This window comes from Rana temporaria, chromosome 4, assembly GCF_905171775.1.
Source record: "Rana temporaria chromosome 4, aRanTem1.1, whole genome shotgun sequence".
NCBI lineage: Eukaryota > Metazoa > Chordata > Amphibia > Anura > Ranidae > Rana > Rana temporaria.
This window is the reverse complement of record NC_053492.1, coordinates 71,947,870-71,965,147: the sequence shown is the minus strand read 5'-3', so window position 1 is coordinate 71,965,147 and position 17,278 is coordinate 71,947,870. Positions and strand designations below refer to the sequence as shown.

Genomic DNA, 17,278 nt, shown 5'->3' with positions numbered 1-17,278 from the left:
ACCAGATAAGGTTACATTCCATTAGTTTCTCCCCTCAAAAGATGCAAGTCAGGCTGGTCACCTGAGAATGGCTTGCAGCAGCTCAGAAGTAGTCAACCCCCCCCCCCCCAATCTTCCTAAATTAATATTTCCAGATACCCAGTGAAGTGACTGGCCTCAGGTTAAACAGCAATGAAACAAGTCCTACACAAGTTGGATTTGTTTATCTGCAGTAGGGTTGTCCAGATACCGATACTAGTATCGGTATCGGGACCGATACCGAGTATTTGCGGGAGTACTCGTACTCGCGCAAATGCTCCCGATACCTAAATAGAATACTTTTTTTGTATTTATCAACATGTTCTATGAAAATTCTTTGAGTTTTTTACTACTGCGTGACAAGCAAATAAAACATTTTTATTCATTTTTACTCATTTTTATTCTTTTATAATGTCTTGAGTTAGAGTTCTTCATAATTCTAAAGAAAATATCCTTAGTCTGTATTGTGGTTTGAAAACTGTCACATGACATTTAAAAAAAGTATCGGTATTCGGTATCGGCGACTACATGAAAAAAAGTATCGGTACTTGTACTCGGTCCTAAAAAAGTGGTATCGGGACAACCCTAATCTGCAGCCTTCCTCTGTTCAAAGTGCAAAACTTCTAAAGTTTGAGTGCTTGGTGAAGAAAATAAATAAAAAAAAAGGGGATAACTGAAGTCACTCTGCAGAGCTCAGCGAAGAAAAAAAATAAAATAGTTTTGCCCACAGATACATATTAGAATGTATATTCGATGGTGCACGCTTTGTAGTACACCTTGCTTGACAAGACAGGGGAAGAGCCTGTAAGCTGGAAGGCTTCTATTCAGCCACAAGAAATGAATGAAGCGGGGAAACCTTATCTGATGGGCTAACAATACTGAACCTGGGACCTGTTTACAGAGAACACCGCACTAGACAGATCACTTTTCATACCAGCGTGTCATTCATAAACTGCCAAATAGGAGTCCATTACACCAATCATAAAAAAAAATATTTAAAATAAAGAAAACGTAAATGTTTTTTAAAGGCATCATTTATCATAACATATCCACCAAATGACAGGATGGTCACATGAGCCCCAGAAGTATAGTGCTGGCTGTATTATCCAGTGGGTGCAAAGCCATCAATTCTACACTAAGCATTATAGTATCCTGTCATATATAATACTTTCCCAATTGTGTCATGTTTAGAACACAGTTTACATTGTATTTTGGCTGAATTCAAATCAGGACATCAGTTAAAAACTACAACTAAAGGCTCCTGTATGACAAACAAGTCCCAAATTCAGTTACTATAGGAAACACAAGTCACAAAACAACGATCCTTTACCTTCCCTAGCTGAGCCAATTCCTCCACCTGTGTCTCACACGGCCCCCCTCAGGCACTGCAGCTCACAGTGGGAAGGTTTCAGCAACAGGCCGGGTATCCAGAAACAGCAGGCAGGACTACTGCGACTAATTGCCGAGTGGCCATCTACATACTTTTGTAGATCAGCAGTGGCAATACTTATTGCTCACTGAATACATTTTATTCCATTCTGCCTGGTTCAAGCACAAGTGGTCCTCTGACTTCAGAAGCAGTGCAGTATCCCAGAAAGCTGAATTACTGGCAGGATCAACAGGTATTTGAGAACATGACCAAGGCTGTTGCTGAAACATGTCAGCTTTTTTTGCTTGTCACTTCATGCAACCAACCATTAAAATCTCTATATGAACTACAGAGTTGCCGGTGATCTGCCAATATAGTTCCTCCTATCGATATGGTTCCTCCTTGACTTCGAAGGCGCAATAAGAGCCAACGGAAATCATAGAACCTGACCAGCTGTAGCAACAGGTCCAGGGTGACGTGCAATTTGCTGTAAGTGGCTCGCTTTGCTCGGACGGCTCACTGCGCTCGCTCGGCCTCCTGGCTCTTTATTTAACATCCTCCAATCCACAGGGATGTTAAGGAATGAGCCTGGATGCCGCCTGAGGTTCAGAGATTTCTGTGGGTTTCGTCTGCGCAGTCAAGCAGGGAATCATATCGATAGGGGAACTAGCACGACAAGACACCGACTTAATCCTTTTACTAGTTTGATTACAGGCAAGGGAAAATGAAGTGCAGATGAACTTCTTAAAAAGTTTGTAAAAAGGAAAACATTTTTTCACCTTAATGCAATTTATGCATCAAGGTGAAAAAAACATTTGATGCTGGCCAAACCCACCCCCCCCCCCCCATTTTACTTACCTGATCCCTCGAAAGTCCCGCGCTCGGTCCCGAGATCTTCTTCGCTGCTCAGCCTGGCCGCTGATTGGCTAGAACGGATGGATTGAGAGGAGCGCAGCCTTTGGCTGGCGCTGCTGTCAATCACATTCAGTGATGCCGAGGGGCGGGGCCGAGTGACAGTGAGCGGCTATGGCCGCTCGCTGTATCACGGGAGCGTGCCCGCAAGGACTCATCACCATGCAAGCTCTCTTGCATGAATGTGATGAGTTCTTGCGGGGAGGACCAGAGACAGCCGCAGAGGGACCCCAGAAGACGTGGATCGGGGCCACTCTGTGCAAAATGAACTGCACAGTGGAGGCAAGTATGACATGTTTGTCATTTTAAAGGAAAAAAAATTCCTTTAGTGACCCTTTAAGATTTCTCACCTTAGTGGATAGAGCATTGGTCCCTTGCCAGCTCTGCAGTGAGAACAAGCAAACAGTTGATCTCTCAGTTCCCCCTCCACTCTGAGCAGAGAGCCGTGACCATCAGTCATTGACTCTTTCCTCCAGAGCTCACTGAAGTGCTGGGCTGTGGACAGTCCAGCTCAGGCACGCGGCAGCTCGCTGGTCCAGGAATCTGGGGGGGGGGGGGGTTGGCATCCTTCCAAAGCTGGGACCAGCTGAGCGAGTCAATAGCTTTGGCTAGATTTCTCCTTTAGGTTCTGCGCACATAAAACTTTTAGCCCCTGTTCACAGCGTTGCAGCTTTGAACTTGGGCTACTTCAGCACGACTTGCACTGCCAATTTCATTACAGCTTCATTTAACAGAAGTCTATGCAAGTCGCAATGAAAAGTGTTAGAAATGTAGTGCAGGAACCTTTCATAAATCGCTGCGATATGAACAGTTCCATTGCCGGCAGTGGGGTGAACTTGTCATGCCATATGGAACTGTCAATCGCATGACAATTCACACCGGTATAAACAGGGATTTAGTGGAAGACTAGTTTATTATCCATCTACACTCGAGGGTGGTTCATGTATGTATGCAAAAAAGTTTCAGCTTGCAACTTTTGCCTATTCCCAAAGTTCACGCTTTTCTCCCCCCCCCCCCCAAAATGCTGATGCACACAGCCTCTCGGTGAGAGCGTGCATTACTTCCTTATTTCACCGACGATTCTGGCCACCTCGAAAACAAATGCATGTGACAGAACACATTTCCTATTTTTACCAATTACAATAGCTTATAAATCCGAAAGCCAAGTGGTTCCTTTTAGTGGTATCATGTGAGGAACAACTGATAGGGAGTTTCTGCAGAACTGTTGTCACCCAAGTCTGTCCACAATGACCAAGAAGTAGTTTGACTCATAATGTTCTACAGGACGTCAGCAAGATGCAGGGGAAGGAAGAGTCAAGGGGAATTCTTCCCAAAGCCCTAATGAACCGTCCTTTTAAAAATCGGCTACTCCAAGTACAGTACATTCCAGGTGCAACAAAAAAAGCCTTCATTAGTTTTCTTCTAAAGTATCCACAGATGCAGAAGATATAAAAAAAAAAAAGTCCCCCCCCTGCCAGCAGCTGCAGAGAAGGACCCTTGATCCCCCAAGTATGCAGTGGTCTCATTGCAGAGGTCCAACACACCCCCTACTGAGTCAGACCTATAGCGCCGCAGTCAGGAACGCTCATGTTCCCACAGATTGAGAGCTCTGGTTATGAGGCATGTCAAACCTCACGAGCAGGGGGGTCTCCAAACTGTCGAAACAAAAAAGGGCCAGTTTACTGTCAGACTGAGAGGGCCGGACTAGAGCCGCAGTGAGGAATAGTGCCCCAAGGTCCGGATAAAAGCTAGAGCCGCAGTGAGGAATAGTGCCCCAATGTCCGGATAAAAGCTAGAGCCGCAGTGAGGAATAGTGCCCCAAGGTCCGGATAAAAGCTAGAGCCGCAGTGAGGAATAGTGCCCCAAGGTCCGGAAAAAAGCTAGAGCTGCAGTGAGGAATAGTGCCCCAAGGTCCGGATAAAAGCCAGCAAAGAGCAACATCTGAGCCACAGTTGAGACTACCGTTCTAGAGAAATCAAGGCTTCTCCACAATACAAGTCTTTTTGGCAAGTGACTATAGTTACTACATTTTAAAGCGGAGTTCCACACAAAAATGTAACTTTCACCTTTTGGAATCCACCCCGTCACATTTGGCATCTTTCAGGGGGGAGGAGGGAGCAGATACCTATGTAATCCAGGCATTTGCTCCCACTTCTGGGCATAGATCACCGTGGTGACCTACGCCACTTCCGGTGCCTACTCTGCCCCCCCCCCCACTGTCTTTCTTGGAGACACAGGTCCCAGAAGACAGCAGGGACCAGTGGGGTTGCACATGCGCAGTAGGGAACCAGGAAGTGAAGCCACAAGGTTTCGATTCCCTTACTGATGGTGGCGGTAGCACCTGAAAGACGGGGGGAGAGGGGGGGGGGGGGGGAGGCAAGTGTCCATATTTTAAAAGTCAGCAGCTGCTGTATTTGTAGCTGCCGACTTTCGGCAGAACTCCGCTTTAACTACAAACAATACGGGAAAACTAGGCAGGTACACAAGATAAGAGTGCCCATGCCATCACTCACCCTGAAAGAACGCCCATGCTTTTGCATTTCCCCTGCCAGTAGCGGGTAGGCAGCTTGTGTGATCGGAAGGTTCACATGGCAGCCATTCAGAAACTTGCAGTTTACTGCTTCATGAAAATGTGGACAAACAAAAAGCAATTTTAGTCTTTGTACAGCTCTCTAATCCGCTACAAGCAACAACCTGAGATACAGAGTGCTGAAAGCAAATCCCGAGCCGCAGACATAAAACCCAATTAATCCTTGACAAACTGCAGGAGGTCAGCAATACAAGTCCAAACTTCTGTTCAGAATGCCTGTGCGCACCATCAGGAGCGCCCCGTCAATCTTGAAGCAACGTCTTGATGGCGATCAAAAGGAACAATTTAATTGGGGCAGGTAGGATCTCAATTGGGTGCCAGCATCCAGCTCAGCCCTGGTGACATCAGCCGAAAGGCTACAAGTTTGTCATCAAGCAGTAAACAGACATTGGTGCACAGAACACAACTAAAGAGAAGGCCCAAGGGCAGACACCATGTTGCCATCACAGTCTTATCAAACATGGAAAAGTTTCACCGTCGGCCACAAGACGTGTTCCCTGCCGAGCCATGTGAATCATTGACTTCACACCCTGCAATTCATGACATACACATACATGTCAGGGACTTCTGGGAGAGGCAAAGGGAGGTTCCCCTCACTGAAAAACACAATCATTATCATGCCGGCCGTTAAATGCCCAAACTAAAAGGACTTCTCCATGCAGGACCCTCCAACATCAAGCTGCCTGCAACTATATAGAGAAGGAGAACATTTTATAGAAAACGCCTTGTGCGCATAGAATGCAAAAAAGTCACTTAGAGTTTGACTTCTTTTGGACCTCCGAGAGGAGAGCAGCAAATGTCAGTCACTACTCTTCTCCTCCAGTGCTCACCAATATGCCAGGCTAGAGGGAGTGGCTGGCTCAGGCTCTCAGTGGTGTGCCAAGCCAGCTGCTGGCCAGGCATTTCAGTGGATCTGGCATTGCCAGGATGCCTCCAGAGTTTGGACTGGCCATGTGAAAGCCAACTTTGCATTTAAGGTATGGCATTTACCTGTCCAAACCTCCCTTGAAAGACCACCAAAACAGACCAAAAGTGGTAGAAAGAACATATATATATATATATATATATATATATATATATATATATATATATATATATATATATATATATATATATATATATATATATATATATATATATAAATAAAAATTAATAAATATATATTTATTTTACACACAGTAAAGTGGAAGTTCCTCTTGTAAAAAGCACCAAGATATCCTGCATCTTTCTTAACCACTTGGCAACGTCGTTCCTGCAAATCGAAGTAAGGAGTCTCTTTTAAGAGCTATAGCAGGCACGTGCTGCACGGCGGGGGAGCAGATGTGCGTGGCTGGCAGAACGGGGGATCTGTCGATATAAACAGATACCGCTGACATGGGAGTAGAGAGATTGTTTGTTCCTAGTGATAAGGAACAGCGACCCCTCTCCTCCAGTCCACGCTTATTGTGATTTTTACCAAAAATAGTAGGTATTGTGCATATTCGTCTAAACTGATGAAGAAATTGGTTAATTTTTTGGGATATTATAGCAACAAATACTGAATCCCTTCCCTGACCCCCAAATTTGTTTTTTGTTAATAGTAGAACAAAAAAAACAAAAAAACACTGCAGAGGCGATCAGATACCACCAGAAGAAAGCTCCATTTGTGAAAAAAAAAGGCAAATTTTGTTTGGGTACCGCGTCGCATGACCGTGCAGTTGTCAGTGCTGCTTCACAAAAAATAGCCTGGTCATTAAGGGGGGAATATCTTCTGGTCCTTAAGTGGTTAATAGTAGTTTTGTAAAGATTAAATCCTCAATTTAAGCAGCAGATTTAATCACTTACTGAGAATGCAACTTTATCTTTTAATCCTTTCCCGTGTTCCACTTTAAGCTGGTGCCATGACCACTATGCCAGGTTTCCTACATCAGGGTGGCTCCTTTCTCTTGCAGCTTCCTATGGAGCCACCCTTCCATGCAGGGACTAGAGCTGCCTCTCCCTACACTGTGTGCATCAATAGAAGCCAAGCTGGAGCTTAGGAAGGCAAGGCACTTACCTGCTCCTCCCTTCTTAAAGCTGGCAGACTGACTGGAGACTGCACTGTCCACTGTTAACTCTTTCTTGTGCAGATCAGACATTCAGGGGAGCAGCACACACAGAACGAGCCAGCAGCATTAAAAGTTGTAAACTGCACATGCTGGATTGAGCATTTTAGAACGTTTACTGGAGTTTTTTTTATATATTTTACTGTGCATGCCAAGAGAAGAAACCCTCAATGTTATTACCTCAAGTTCGTGACAGAGCCTCTAAAGTGGCATTAAACCCAAAAGTATTTATTATATTGCAGCTTACCAATTCTTAGATGCAATGGCTGCATTAGTTCTCTTTTAGACCATTTTCATCGAATGATATAGCCTGATCTAGCCTGTAAGTTTGTTTTTCAAAGGAACAAGATCTTCTAGAATTATCAGTTTATAGGGATGAGACAAACCATTTACTACTGACAGGGGTGCTTAAAATAATCAGCTTTTATGCAAAACATATCCCAAAAAAAGGTTTAAAATAAAAAATAAACCCAGTCACTGATTATAGTAGTGTGAACCCAGCCTACGTGAGCTTCAGTTTGTTAGCAGATCTAAAATACACCAACATTCAACTCCTCCCCCCCCCCCGCCCCCCAGACTGACAATGCTGCTGTCCAAAGGAGCCCCTGTGCTCCTTCATCCAGAGTGGAGGCACTCCAATACATGCGTGTTACTGGCCAAACCCCAAGGCTCTGTTCAATCCTAGGCAGTTTGAATGGCGAAACAAACAAGGGATGCATTTGCAATGCCATCCTTTAATGTCAGCACAAATGCCTAAAGAGGCTCATGTATCAAATATTGGCACAGGTTCGCCGGGAGTGTTTGGCGCTGCAATATGTCGCCCAACAATTGCAGCAAACTAGCACTGACAAACGCTCCCAGTGTACCTGGGCCAAGATTTGGTACATGAGCTTCTTTGGAGTGGCGGGGAGGCCCATTCAAATGAATAGTGGCACTCCCAAAAAAAAATTATATATATATATATATATATATATATATATATATATATATATATATATATATATATATATATATATATATATATATATATATATATATATATATATATATATATATCCTGCACTGTAGTAGCGGGGCCTCTGCGCTGGTGTGTGAATGGAGCCACCACATCTAAGGTGTTGGTAAGTTTCTCTATATTACGTGTTGGGTTTAAGGAGGCTTTAAGAGGCAAATATTGTTAGCCATTTAGAAAACGTGTTTGAACATTTCCTTTACATTTTGTTTTACAGGCGTTGCTGCAATCATTCCGTCGACCATCCTGACTGAGCTCCAGTATGAAGTAGGCACGTTACTGGAAAGTGTTAAAGCTCTGCAAGGCCAACATCAATACATCACTTGTATTATATACCAACAGGGAATGTTCCAGTTCCCAACCTCCAGAGCCAGCCTGAGAGGACTGGAGACAGAACAGACGCTCCCTGCACTTCACCTAAAAACAGGACCTGTGGACTGCCTTGTAATCACAGTAAACATCCTGCACCAGAGAGGGCGAGAGGCAAGTGCTGACCGCGTGAGGAAGGGGGAGCGAGAGGCAAAAAGCAGTGTACAGAACGCGGCATACATCACCAGCGGCCTGCACAAACCCTTCCTGAGGAGAAATTAGAGATAATATAATATATATATATATATATATATATATATATATATATATATATATATATATATATATATATATATATATATATATATATATATATATATATATATATATATATATATATATATATATATATATATATATATATATATATATATATATATATATATATATATCCATCGAGAGAGAGAACGAACAAGCAAAGCACAAAGGTAATTGGATCCCTCCCGACACCGAAATAGCAGCCTTACAAGTCTCACCCCAAGCCACAAACACTGGATCACTTTACCTAGTTAAAGGGAAACCTTCAGGTATTCGCTTCAAGTCTGACATTCATGTCTGCAGATCAGCATTTTAGATTTAAAATAACCCCCCCCCAGTGAGCCAGTGCAATCAGCATTTGTACTAAACATGTCACTTTTAGCATATAAATGATAATCAGTTTGTGGGCCCCACATGGCCGGTGTCACCACTAGGCAGCCGCCTAGGGTGCACTGCTGGCTAGGCGGCACCCGGCCACTCACGTTTCTCTTCTCTTCTCTCTGCAGCGAGCAACCAAGTCTCAGCATCAGAAGGCAGACACTGCTCCGCTCACACATGGCGTCAGAGGCGCAGCAATGGCAGAGGACAGTGTCTGTCGCGACTGCGAAATGACTAGAAGCAGGCATTCATTGATCGATGCTGGTGAGGCTGCATTTGATGGACGCTTCAAAAAAAGGAGGGGTATACATGGGCAGGGCAAAGGAGGTGGAGTCAGGGAGGGAGCGGCAAACATCCTTGCAACAGACCTGGGGCCACATTCAGACTGTCCCAATGTACTGCTGCGAGTAGGGTGGATTTAGACGTGCGTCTAAATCTCCCTTGCCCCTGAAGCCCAATCAGCATTCAGATCACACCTCAGAGGCTACCGATGGGCAGTGAAGCAACTGTTCCTTTTAATCCCATTTGACAACACACTGTAAGGTCACTGCACGCAGTTGCGGGGTGTTTGAGGCGCTACCACATTTACACATGTAGCATTCGTCACACTCGCCCACCAACCGCTATATGTCGAGTGAAGCAAAGCATCGTGGCATGTAAACATCCCTATTCACTCCCATTGATTTACTAAGACACATTGGGGGGAGGGGGGGGGGGGGATTTAGGGCCAGTTCAGAGTTTTTTTCTGCATCAAAAATGCATTGAAAGTAGGACACACCGAAAGGCATCTGGAATGCATTGGAACACTCTGTAACAGTGTTAACAGGCATGCAGAAACATCCGGAACAGATCTGCAGTGCGTTTTTGTGGTGTGAACCAGCCCTTCCTAGAATTGCACAATGTGGTGCAGCTGTACATAAAAGCACAAAACATAGTACATAGTCAGCTTCTACCTTCAACTTGTTAGATTACTTTTTTTGTCAAAAAAGCACAAAAACCTGGAAGCCGATTGGTTGCCATGGACAGCTGTATCCCAGTTTTAGTAAATCAACCCCCTGTGCATTAGTTACCCATCTATCCACACATGCAGCTCGGTGTACAATGGCGGCATCTCCCGAGAAAACATCACCTTGGTCCGGCCAATCAAAACAGGCAAAGACCAGGTAGAAGAGGTCAGTGGCTGGTGAGGGACATCACTGGAGCGGAGGAGAATATAGTTCCACATAAGAGCAGCAAGCCAGTTACAAGAGATGGAGGATGAAACGTCTGGGAGACCTTGTTGACCAACAATGTATTGTTGCAAGGAAAATCGTTGGTTGCAACCTGAAATGGAAAGCCTTTATAAATGGAAAGAAAGCCTTGTTTATATCACCCAGACAGAAATCCAGTGTGTCCTTCCTTTACATTTTATAGGCGATAGGGCAGACAAATACTCCTTGATTTACCAAAACCATTGGCAGAGGTTCCAGATTGCCACCTTTGTCCCCACCCAGAAGGTCAGCCATTCGGTTTATGACCCTCTGTAGCACAGATCCTACAAGTTTAATTGCAGTGTCCTGTAAACATTATTTGATTTGGTGAGACATCGGATCAAGTTTATAGAGAATGCAATTAAGGCAATAACCGATGGGAAACATTTCATGGAAGCCATCCAAAGGCCTTGTTGATGGAAAGGGATCAGATTAGCATGCCGCTTGTAATCATTACATTGAATGAATGGTAAAGCGCTGCACATGCAAACTGAATCGCCTCTGGGCGCTTTTCCAGCCAGAAAAGATTGGAACCATATACAGGGCCGATCCGCCCTATAGGATCACTATGCAAGCCGCTTAGGCCCCGCCTGGTGAGAAGTCATTTTCGGCCCTTCACCCCGCTTCTCAACTCGCTAGCTGCATGGGAGAAGAGGTAAGAAGTCAGCATCCCCCGCTTCTCACTAATATAAGATGTAATTTACGACAGCAGAACACCCCCACTTCTCAACTTTAATCTTTAACGTGATATGTCTAATTTTCAGCAGCTCCCCCCCAACTTTAATGTGACACGTCATTTTGCTTAGGGCCCCAGGGAGGTCAGGATCGGCACTGACCATATACAACTAGATTTCCAGGGCTTAAAAAGTAGTCACATTTTTTGAGGGTCGGAATTTTTTTTGCAACTCGGTAGGGTTTCGAGTGTAACAAAAAAGGATCACTGTGTCCCCAAAAACCTTGGCCATTGGCTAGGACCAGGTTTTGACTGTCTGGTCCTTTCACACCAGAAACCATGCATTTTCAAATGAGTTTGTTGCATTTGAGATCACAGATTGTGGGAATGCGCGCCTGCCTATGATGAACTGACCGAAATTAGCTTAGTTCCATTGCCAACAAAAAGTTGCGACTTGCCAAATTGCATGACAGGTCCCACCAGTGTGAACCAGGCCAAAACAGCAACCACTTCAAATCAGATGCATTCAGTATTCGGGAAAACACAACAGCTGTTCATTTTAAATGGGATCAACCGAGTGCCTGGCACGTTCTAGACAGCAGAGGCCTTCATTTAACCTGAGAAATAGTACAGGTGTGTACATGAAGTCACCAACATGTGCCCACACCAAAGCAGCTCTGAGGCCTCAAATATGCCCACACTGAGCAAAGACCATGTGGATTCCAATGTACAGTCAATATCTATTCGTTCCAATATAGCCACAATCTCCTCAGAGACCCATGTACACAGGGCAGGTACTATACAAGCACCAGAGATGGATTATTAAGTTATCTTTTTTTGAGGGGGGGGTTGGGGTCAGCCTAGCATGAAGGCCCCAACCTTTTCAAACACAGGTTAACCCACGAAATAGCCTGGGGAAGACACACACAAAAACGCGACTACAGCTCAGGATAGTCAGTGAGAAGAATGCTCCTTACATTTGTAGTTATTGGGAAGAACTAACCACCTCACAGAAAACTAAAGATCAAAAGGGTCACTGGGAACTTTTCTGAAAGTCCGAAAATTCTCAAGGAACGCCGATGTAGACTAGGACACTGCTTAATGGGGCACCTGCACGAACCAACATTCAGTATGTCCCCCAGGGCACAAGTCCTGCGGGAACGCATGGGAACGGAGTTCCTGCACTTTTTTCACAGCAGGAACTCAGTTCCCTTTGCAGGACTAGAGCAGCCGAGTTGCCCGAGCCAATCCTTCACTAAGCGGCGATGCCCAGCTCGAGTCACTGTCAGGCGAACTTTAGTAATCCTTTATGTTACTGGCCGCTTCCTGTATATGGATTCATCGGGTAGTGTGCGGGTATTCCGTCACTTCCTCGATGCTGCAATGTCTCCTGGGAGCTTTTGTTATTGTTCCCAGGAGACATTGCGGAGGTCTGCCGCGAGTTATCGCGGGATTTAGAAAGAGCTTCTTTCTAAATCCCGCGATAACTCCACTAACATAAAGGACTACTAAGGTACAGTGGATCGAAAAAAAACATGCAGTTTAGTAATTATGCATATAATTTTTTTTTTTGATCTTGGGTAGAAGTTCCCACACTTTTTTCCCCAGAACTTGACCCCTGATGTCCCCCCACCCTGACAGGAAGGGAGAGGAGTTTGATTTTTTATATTTTTGGAATTGCCTCCATCCACATTGGGGAGGAGAGATGGAAGCCATTCTGAGTGGCTTCCAACAATAGTTACTCGTTATTCCACAAACATGTATAACAGCCAACACGTTTCAGCCGTTAGGCCTCAGTCATGGTCAAAAACCTTATTTTTTGTAGCAGAACAGAACTTTTCTCAATGTCTTGTTTGTCCAAGTGACAACTACCTCCTCATTCTTGTCCTGGTGTCACAAGGAAAGGAAGTGAGGGATAATGGGGTTACAAGCAGAAATAAACACCTTGCATGAATGGTAACCTACCCAAAATATTGCATGGTTTACCAATGCTAGGGCCTTCAAATTATGGTATATCAGGAAGGATGTCATGTTTCTCAACACTGGCGACAAGTCATCCAGTAGGGTTGCCACCTCATCCCTTTTAAACCGAACACATATTAATTACACAGGTTCTGAGGCTAATTAAGGTGGTAATTAGACTCATTTGGTGCCTTACCTGCATTAAATTTGCCTCAGAACCTATGCAATTCATATGTGTTCTGTTTTAAAGGGATGAGGTGGCAACCCTATCATCCAGCCTGGCAGTAACTAGCTCTAGAAGGTATTAAATGCAGGGCAGAATGGAGCCAGAATGAAGGGGGGGGGGGGGCTTGAGACAAAATTAAATCACTTTATAAAAATGTACGCCCAGCTGAATCTCTGAACCTAAAACCAAGGCCCCATACAAGTCTGCTCCACAATAACAGCCGTCCTGTCCCCTCCACTGAGGAAACTGCTTTATTTTCATGACAATTCACATTCACTCTGGGGATTTTCCAGGTGACTTTGAACAGTCACAAAAGATCACATGGTGAACAATACACTTCAGTGACATTATAACCCATGCATAATGACATGTTGTATATATTGCAAAAATACAAGATGCAAAACAAACCATTTTTTGTCTTCACTCAATGGAGGAAAAAACAAAAACCCCACACGCAAAAAAGAAAAAAAGTATACAATAATAAAAAAAATAAAAAATGTGCAGAAGAGATAAAAATCAGTATAGTGCAGAGTTAAAACCAGCTGAAGATCAGATGTGGTCTAACTGGATAAGTAATCAAGTTAACCACACTAATACGATTATCTGACGTCTAACAAGATCAGTAATTGCGTTATCCTCACCAATGAGATTATCTAGACTAGAGCCTCATCTAAAGTCTAGAGACTACAAAGCAGACAGATATTCAGAGAGGAAAGACGGCGCTTTAATTGCTTTACACAAAAGTAGACGCCACGTGCTCCAAACAACCAACAACCTCCCTAGTCAGACCATGGACTCTGAAAATGATTCTGCCAGCACACTTCTACAAGAGCTGGATAACACCCAGGGGCCAGCCTGTCAACGCAATCAAAGAACAGACAGACATCCATCACCCGACTTCTTGGGACCATTTGTCATCATTTCACTCATTTAGTCCTGGGTTCACGCTTTTGCGAGGTGGGAACCAGCGCAAATCCTGCATCACATCTCACACTGCTCTCTGCAAATTGCTGCGGGTGTCAATGTAACGTTAATGACACCAAAAAAATAAATCGGTTTGCAGACGGAACTGTAAAATAGGACAGGAATCGGAACACGAGTGTGAGCACCCATGCAATTCGATTCCAGTGCAGATAGATAAAAGTCCTGCACCATTTGGTGCAAATGCAATGAGATTTCAGCCATACATATGGGTGAATTTGCAATGCAGATATTGCATGCGATATGCGCAACAATGCGGTGTCAATCACACTAGTGTGAACCCAGCCTAAAGTATAATTAAACCCACATCATTAAAAAAATAAAAACTACGAATAAATGGCGTATTACATGCTGTTCATAAATCACTACAAGATTAATTTTCTTTATTGTGCAAAAATCCTGGCTGATCCTGCCGTTCATGTTCCCAATTCATCTAGGCATTTTGCGGCGCAGCGTTGGCAGCTCTGCACATGCTTCGTTTTCATCAAGTTTTTATGCAGAGCAATTGCTCCCAATCGCATCTGAGCAGCCCATGTGACTATAGTCACATTTGAGCATAAACAGTGATAAATGACAGCTCCCTCCCCACCAAAAACACAACAGGGTGGGATATTACATGTAGCTTAATGGAGGCTTCACCTCCCTTTTATTCCAAGACACAGGCTGGAGGGGCTTAGCCTGTGACTGGCAGAAATCTGACCACATGTTATTGCCAAAAAATTGATTCAATTTCAAATACGACAATATAAATAATTGATTATTTTTATTCCAAATGCCATTGTTTTTTTTTGAACATGTGACCAGCATCAGAGGACCAGAAGCTCCTCCTGCTTATGTTTCCCTGCAGACAGGCTGGTAAATGTGACAGCTGTATATTGATCAGGAACACGATAGCTGGATTTTTTTTTTTTATTAAAATTTGTGGTATTATCCACAAATAGAAGGGACAATGTAAATTAACTGTGTGTTTATTAATACCCCCCCCCCCCCCCCCCCGATTAGCAGTCAACAGATCCTTAAATGGAATTTGAAGATACTCCAAGCAGAAAGGTTGGAATTGTTTGGCCAAAACCTATGGCCATCAAGGGCATGGCAGGCTGGCCCCAAAACCCAAGGCCATCAAGGGCATGGCAGGCTGGCCCCAAAACCCAAGGGCATGGCAGGCTGGCTCCAAAACCTATGGCCATCAAGGGCATGGCAGGCTGGCCCCAAGGCCATCAAGGGCATGGCAGGCTGGCCCCAAAACCCAAGGCCTTCAAGGGCATGGCAGGCTGGCCCCAAAACCCTTCTTCGGCCTGGGATTATCTGCCAGCGCCATCTAGGGGCCCAATAATTAAAACACATGCATGCAGTTCTAAGCATCCGAAGAGCTCATCATAGCTCAGTCACCAGCCCTTGGCTGTATTGATCAGTTCAAGACAGGGAGAAAGACCTCACTGGATTCCATCACTAGACATTTCAGGAACTCCTTCGGATCACTGGTGAAGGTTCTGTTCACACTAGTGCGATTTAAGATGTGACTTGAGTCCCAAAGTCACATGACAATGGCAAACAGCAATTTTGGAAAAGGCTCCTGCACTACCTTAGTGCAATTCCAGTGCGATTTTGCCCCATAGAACATACAAGCCTTAACAAAGTTGTATCCAAGTAGCACCACATAATCTCACTAAAAGTCAGATTAAAGTCATACTGCAGCAGTGTGAACCTAGCCCAAAGGTGGCTACAACCTTTTATTGTACCGCGCTGCGTAAATCCTGAATAATGATAAATACACACATCAATATGATCATATAGTCATTCAATGTAGCTAAAAGAATTTAACTGAATAAAAAGACAGATTTAGTAAGCTCGCGATCGATATGGACTCTGGCAAGACAATCTGCTGTGGTGGAAGTTTCTTGATCACTTTTGAGTGATCGAACAATTATCCGTTAGGAAATCCAATTGTAATTCAGTTTGGCTACCTTTATAGCTGATCAATGATATGAATGAGAGTGTGAAGAAAACCCAAGTATGTTGCAATCTTTTAAATTGGGATCGATCATCTCCAATCTGCTGCTTGCATGGTCACCTTAAGACCACCAGCATTCACCTGTACTTCAAGGATTGACCCCTTTTTACCATATGCAACCGAGATCACGGCCAACAGACACCCCACATCTGGACACATACAGGTAATCCACCCCACAAGTGTTTTAAGGCCACACAGAAAGAACAGCTGGCCCCGCATGAAATTATTTCCGCCATTTCCCCTTCTATGAATAGCAGGATCAGAACACGTGCCAGAGCCGGCAAAATAGGAATCCCAAAAGCAGATGGAGATTTCTTTAGTCTTTCCATAGAACATTATACACGGCAGTCAACTCCCATGGAGGTCTCCAGACAGAAAACCACCAAGGGCAAGTGTCAAAACTTACAAGACAATCATATGGATGGTCAGATCATTGGCAAAAGAATGGCTAAACAGTCAAACAAAACACACAAAAACAAACACACCCCACACTACAAAAGATTGCTAATGACCACCTTAATTGTTCAGCAGGTGAGGATGGAAAGGATTCATGAGATGCAGACACACCGAGAATACAATAAGGAGCCGCACAACAACAACTGCAGATCAGCCGGCACACCAATCTCAACACTATATACATTCCATTACTTCCCCACCGAAAACCAGCACAAAGGGAAGTAGATGCCCACCCACCAATGGAGGGGAATGGGGGGTCCCAGGCCCAGAAATTTGTTACTCTCATCCTGCACAGAAGAGGTTAATGACCCCCCACAGTATCAAGACCCAGACCACCCTCCACAAGGGGCAGACAAGCAACTGTGCCAAACATTTCCTAATACTTCACATCAAGACCATGCCCAGATCTGATGCCCCACTCATCCCTATTATTCTATCTCAGAGCTGAGGGGCACCATACTCCAGGAACCACGTGCAGTAGAAACAAACTCAAAAACTTTTTTCCAAAAAAAAAAAAAAAAAAAAAAAAAGAGAAGGGGTTCCCTTGCTAAAGAAAAAATGCTTGACCCTTACAAAAACAAGAAGTTTTCCCCTAAAAAAAAACACTAATATAAAAATACAATGAATGCTCACACCTTCTAAAAAAGGAAAATGTACAAATATTTGCCCCCTTATAATAAAATGATACTCACATTTGACCATTGTAATATACACACACACACACACACA

At 44.1% G+C, this 17,278-nt stretch overlaps 1 protein-coding gene across 1 annotated transcript in view; it reads right to left on the bottom strand.

Moving 5' to 3' along the window:
* The window catches only part of SDC1 (syndecan 1), a 50,814-nt gene that overhangs the window by 32,677 nt on the left and 859 nt on the right, over positions 1–17,278 (bottom strand). The gene's annotated exons all lie outside the window — the stretch shown is intronic.